Genomic DNA, 6,207 nt, shown 5'->3' on the forward strand with positions numbered 1-6,207 from the left:
ATCAGCTCATGCTCTGCATCCTCTCTTACTTTCCAGAACCCACAATTAGTTTATGTTCTGCTTTCACTGCTGCCACTCCTCTCTACCATCCACTGCCTGCCATGATCAGCTTATACTCTGCCTCGTCTAGGCAGATGCCATTCTGCCTACTCTACCACCCCCTTTTTAGTCAATAACCATGTGCCATTCTGTCTCCTTTTTATCCTCCCTCTGTCTACAGTGATCTCCTCCTCTCCTCCACTTACATTGGTCCATGATCACCCATCCTCTACAATTCCCCTTCCCCATTATCAACATAATATCAGGAACACTAAGGCTGGTATGGTTCAGGCACCATAAGGTGGCTGCCCCTACAATGGCAGTGCATCCCACTTTTCCAATCTGCTGCATGAGTCCCGACCATAAAGTTATATAGTAAGCTCTCACGGGCAGGGCCCTCCTTACCATCTTGTCTTTATTTGTATTGTAATTGCAATGTCTTCCTTATATTGTAAAGCGCTGCGCAAACAGGCAGTGGCGTCACTAGGGTGGTGCGGGTGACACCATTGGAGGGGGTGACACCAAAATGACTGACAGTCATTCTGGTGCCAACCCCCTCAGAAAAGTCGGGCACTCGGTCATGGACCAAGAGTCCGACAGTTGTTCAATAGGACCCAACAACATACCTTATCCTGAGGGGTGAATGTCCCCTCCTCTCTCTGCCGGCGTCCATCACCAAGCTGGCCGCTGGCAGGTAACAGCGCATGATGTCACATGTTTGCACGATGACGTCATGGTGGGGTGTCACCCAGTACCCGCTCTGGGTGCCACCATGCCTCGGGACGGCCCTGCAAACAGGTGGCGCTATATAAACCCTGAATAATGATAATAATAATATAAATGAAATACTGACTTTCTATTATTTGCCTAGAATTATGTAATGCAGTGCTCAGGCCTGTTGATTGGCATTGAGTACTGCTTGTGGGAGATGTGCATGCTCCATACCCTGCTTTCCTTAGGAGGCTTCAAACTGCAGGTTCTCAAGGATGGTTTTAACGTCAAGATAGGAACAGCTTGTTGTGCCTTCTCTACAGCATCAGTCGGTGCTGGATGCGACATGGCTGATCACATGCCGTAAAAGCGAGCAATGAGCTCTTGCTGAAGCTTCAGTTAATCTGCTCTTTTGTTTTTCAGCGATCAGATTTGCAGTTCTCATCCACCATCATTAGAGTGCTGGCAGTCACATGACTGTACTGTTTACAATCCTATGAGACAGGGCCAGCACTAATCAAAGTAGATGGAAGCCTCAATACATTCCCAAGCACAGTCTAACACAAGGCTTTCTATACAGAATGGGGATATCAGGCTTCAGGCTGTAGAGAAGAGAAAGCCTCCAACGTCCCCCGTAGTGGCTAAGAATTGCTAAGGCTTAAAGTGTATTTCCACTTTTGCAGCCAAATTGGGATAACACATACTTTATATTTGTGATGTTTCCATTCGCATTGCATTATCTACAAAATTATTTAAAAATTCCTTACATTTTAAGTGCTTTTACTTGCTTAAAAATCCTACCTGGCTTCCGCCATGTGTAATGCTATAGGGGGGGCTGTGGGAAGTTATATTTACTATAAATGAACCCTGTCTGTTCTGTTCTGTTCTGGCAGATCTCATTATCAGCTGTGAACTAGGATCTAAGAGCTCATTGCCTACTTTTACTGCATGTGGTCAGCCCAGTATGTGTACTGTAATGATAGGGTCACAATAAGATTGCCATTGAGGTTAGATTATTGTTGCCTGGTCATCCCATATGAACCCTTCAGCTCCCCACGGGAACCGTCACCAGTTGGTCTTGGTTGGGGAATGACAATCAGGATGGTTGTATTTTCCTGGTGAATGGTGGGACTGTTGTGCACAAATAATCTACAGATGGGCCTTCTCGTTATACAGGGGCCTAACTGTAGATCATGGGGCCCCTCAGCAACTTCCGTACTGTGATATTAAAGCCAGGTAGCATGAGTGCAGTCTGCAGTTTCTCCTATACATCTGATGTCAGCTCTTCCTGATTGGAAACGTCACAGGAGGTACAGGGTCAGTATTAGGGATCTACCAATTTATCAGATCTACCAATAATCGGGGCAGATATTCTCAGATTTTTAAATTATTGGTTAAATATACAGATATTACAGATAATAAACACTGTGTGAATCTTGCACAGTGGGTGTCGCTGTCTGGCCAGCCTTCCTTGATCAGCTGATCGAAGGAGACGGTCAGAAAATCTATGTAGAAACAGAGTCAACAGCCTCAGAGCTGCTAGCTCTGTTTGAGTATTCTTAAGAATACAAAAAAAACAGCAGATAGCAGGGGAAGTAATAGCCAGCCTGCTATTGGCTATTGCAATAGCCAATAGCAGGCTGGATATTGCATTCCACTGCCTGCTGTCAATCAGCATAGGAGCAGACCTGAATAACTTTTTGTTCCTCTGTTGATTGACAGCAGGCATTGGGTGGGTTTAATTCCCAGTCGGCTATTGCAAAATTGAAATAGCCAATAGCAGGCTGGTTATTTCACTGCCCATTGCCTGCTGTTTACATTCAGCTGCCGGCACAGAATCCTGCCACAACATCTATTGTTGGGCTATTGGAGTGCCGGTGTCCATTCTTCTATTCATGTACTGAGGCGGTAGCCATCCGTCGACATCCGACGCACCCACTTTATATTGATGGAGCAGAGGTTCTGAGTGCAGCGGGTATATGGACTGTATCAGGAGTGGGTCTGTGGCGCTCCCTCTGGCCCGCTCAGCGTAGATCATGCAGGAATGGGAACAGTGACAATACTAAAACTTCATGGAAGTGCTAAGGAGCAACAAAGTGTATGTTCGGGCATTACCCAATGTACCCATAAATCCCCCTCGAGCACACCCCAACATTCATTTTTATTAGGGATGTCCCGATACCGATGCTAGCATCGGAATCGGGCCCGATACAGGGCATTTTGACAAGTACTTGTACTTGTCAAAATTCCCCGATGCCTAGCGCCGAAGTTTGCGCTATGGTTTTTTTTTTCTTACTTACCTCGCCGAGCGTCACTGCTGCTCCGGTGGGCGGAGCTCCAGGTGGGGTCCTAATTTAGTTGGCCGGAGACTGCGAGATGACCCCGCTTGGAGCGCTGCCCACCGGAGCAGCAGTGATGCGACGCTCGAACCCCAACTGGCGCTCCTCCCAGTGGACCAGCGCTGCCGCTGACTCGTCCCTGCTCTCTCCGGCACAGTGAGTGAGGGCAGATTTGAGGGGGGGGGTTCTATTAAGCAACTACCGTATATATTGCCTGCACTGTATTAGCAGTATATACGGTACTCTATATGTACTACAGAGTACATATAGAGTACACACTGCTAATACAGTGCAGACAATACATTTACAATTATACTAACATGAATGGATTAAATGATCTGTATGTAGCCCTGTACTATGGATCATTTAACCCATTCATGTTAGCAGAGGATAATTGTAAATGTATTGTTGCAGGCACTCTATATGTACATGTACTATATACTACATATAGAATGCACTGAACAATAGATTTACAATTATCCTCTGCTAATATGAATGGGTTAAATGATCCGTAGTACATGATATGTAGCCCTGTACTACGGATCATTTAACCCATTCATGTTAGCAGTGCAGAATTGTATATCTATATGTACTGTACATATACAGCACAAATGTCCCGTACATTGCAGCAATAGATTTACAATAATCCCCTGCTAACATGAATGGGTTAAATGATCCATAGTACAACAACATGTTATGTACTATTATGTACTATGGATCATGATTTAACCTATTCATGTTAGCAGGGGATAATTGTAACTCTATTACTGCAGTGTTGGACGTATGTGCTGTATATGTATTATGGATCATGATTTAACCCATTCATGTTAGCAGGGCAGAATTGCGAGCGCCTCCCACAAGTTGAGCACCGAGATGCGATGCAGCGATCCTGCCCAGCGCCGACTACAAGAGGCACCACGTGAGGCAACAGGGATCGACGTGAAACTGTGAGTAAGGGAAGCTGGGATGGGGCTGGCTGTAAATCTATTGCTATAGTGTACTGGACGTGTGTAATGTATATGTAGTGCATATATACAGCACACACCTCCACTACACACCAGCAATATAGTTACAATTCTCTACTGCTAAATTGAATAGGTTAAACCATGATCCATAGTACATAACATGTAGTTGTACTATGGATCATTGAAAGTCACCTGTCCCTTTAAGAAAAAGTATTGGTAATTGGTATCGGCAAGTACATGAGGGGATGTACTTGTACTTGGGCCTGAAAAAGTGGCATCGGGACATCCCTAATTTGTATTACTTTGTTCCTGTAGTGAGACGCCACTGTCAATGCTCCCTGTGACATCATCACTAGGCTTGTAAAATGATTGCAGAGGATGATGTTGGAGTTAATTTCCTAGTGATATAGGCACACCCCCAGAACTACACCTCGCAAGAGCCCTTTCACTACACAGTATGTATATTTGGGAGTCAAGGCAGCAGTATTGTTTTCTAAAAGTGTGGATTGTTGTACATTAAAAAATAAATAAAAAAAATAAGACCTACACCAAAAATAAGACCCAGTGTGTTTTTTGGAGCCAAAAAATATATTTTTTGTGTCTTATTTTCGGGGAAACACGGTATCTTTCACACAGCCAAATGTGTATCCATTGACTTTAATAGAAAATGCATCAAGTAAAAAAGCAAAGGTTAGAATCTAGCTTTGTATATTTTTATGTAGGCCGGATTTACACCTTTGCGGTTTGCTTGTTGCGTTTTCCATTGACATTTATGCCTCGTATTTATATAATGCTGACAGAGTACGCAGCACTTTACATTCTACACATTCACACCAATCCCTGTCCTTACATTCCAAGATCACATGCACACGCGCACACGCGCACACACGGCCAATGTACACTGGAGCCAATTAACCTGCCAGCTTGTCTTTGGCGTTTGGGAGGAACCCATACAAACACAGGGAGAACATACAAACTCCATGCAGATGACCTAGTTGGGATTTGAACCGGGGACCCCCAGTGCTGTAAGGCAGAAGTGCTAATTAATGAAAACACTTCATAGTACATCACAATGTGTGTTGACATTTAATACAAAGTGCATCACAAATCAGGTTGAAGATATAGGGCAATGCATGTTTGCTTCTCAATGTTATGTATTGGGCGGGGGGGTCACTGATATTATTATGAGTTCCACATAAAAATCCCTGTAAAGATGTCAGCCTCCCATGTCTGTTATGAGTACATGAAATGGAAGGAATGTCCCCCTCTCTCCTCCAGCAGAATGGCCTTTGTCTGCGGCCCGGCCTGCTGAATGGGAGTCATCTCCCTCCAGCACCATCTGCCGCTCTAGGAATGTGCGCGGCCTCTTTAAGGACGGCCAGGAGGAGTTACTGTCTGTAGATAACAAAGCTCTCGCCATCCCCTTTAAGGCTCTTGACTTAAAGGGATGGTAAGGCCGCTGGAATGAGGCGCTATGGGGGATGGGAAGGAGCTAAAGATGGCTGAGCTTTTGCAAGCGAGGTGCACTTCAGTTGGCTGAAAGTTTGCAGGAGCGGACTGGCCCGGAGGGGACGGCCCGGCCTCGGTGTTCTGTGCGGCTGGGGAAGGTAAAATGATCCCGGCATAGCGGGAAAGTCCGGGCACGGCGCTGTGTGCAGGGGCTGGGTGACAAAGAGAGCCAGTGCTGCCCGGGGACAACAATGACTGGACAGCGGGGGCACGCTGGGGCTGTAGTAGGCCTGACATGTGCTGAAAGGCGCCGCCGGCCTGTACGAGGAGGGGAGTGCGGACTGTGTATTGTCCGGGGAGGACGGATGACCGGGGAGAAGAATGCGGGGCTGAGGGGTGGCAGCGGAGTGTATGGGGGAGCCAGTGTGTGTGTATGGGGGAGCCCAGTGTGCATGGTCAATGTGTGTATGGGGAGCCCAGGGTGCATGGCCAATGTGTGTGTGTGAGGGGAGCCCAGGGTGCATGGCCAATGTGTGTGTGAGGGGAGCCCAGTGTGCATGGGAAGCCCAGTGTGCATGGTCAATGTGTGTATGGGGAGCCCAGTGTGCATGGTCAATGTGTGTGTGTGTGAGGGAAGCCCAGTGTGCATGCCCGGTGTGTGTGTGTGAGGGAAGCCCAGTGTGCATGGCCAGTGTGTGTGTGTG

General features: G+C 46.7%; 1 protein-coding gene across 1 annotated transcript in view; it reads left to right on the forward strand.

The window, feature by feature from the left end:
• The first annotated feature begins 5,476 nt into the window (after positions 1-5,476).
• Positions 5,477-6,207, forward strand: part of LOC108789536 (zinc finger protein 774-like) — an 11,045-nt gene continuing 10,314 nt past the window's right edge. Inside the window, exon 1 of the mRNA XM_018559575.1 lies at positions 5,477-5,661. The gene's annotated coding sequence lies outside the window, so the exon portion shown is untranslated. The remainder of the gene's footprint in view (positions 5,662-6,207) is intronic.

This window comes from Nanorana parkeri, unplaced genomic scaffold, assembly GCF_000935625.1.
Source record: "Nanorana parkeri isolate BGI_ZX_2015 unplaced genomic scaffold, ASM93562v1 scaffold405, whole genome shotgun sequence".
NCBI lineage: Eukaryota > Metazoa > Chordata > Amphibia > Anura > Dicroglossidae > Nanorana > Nanorana parkeri.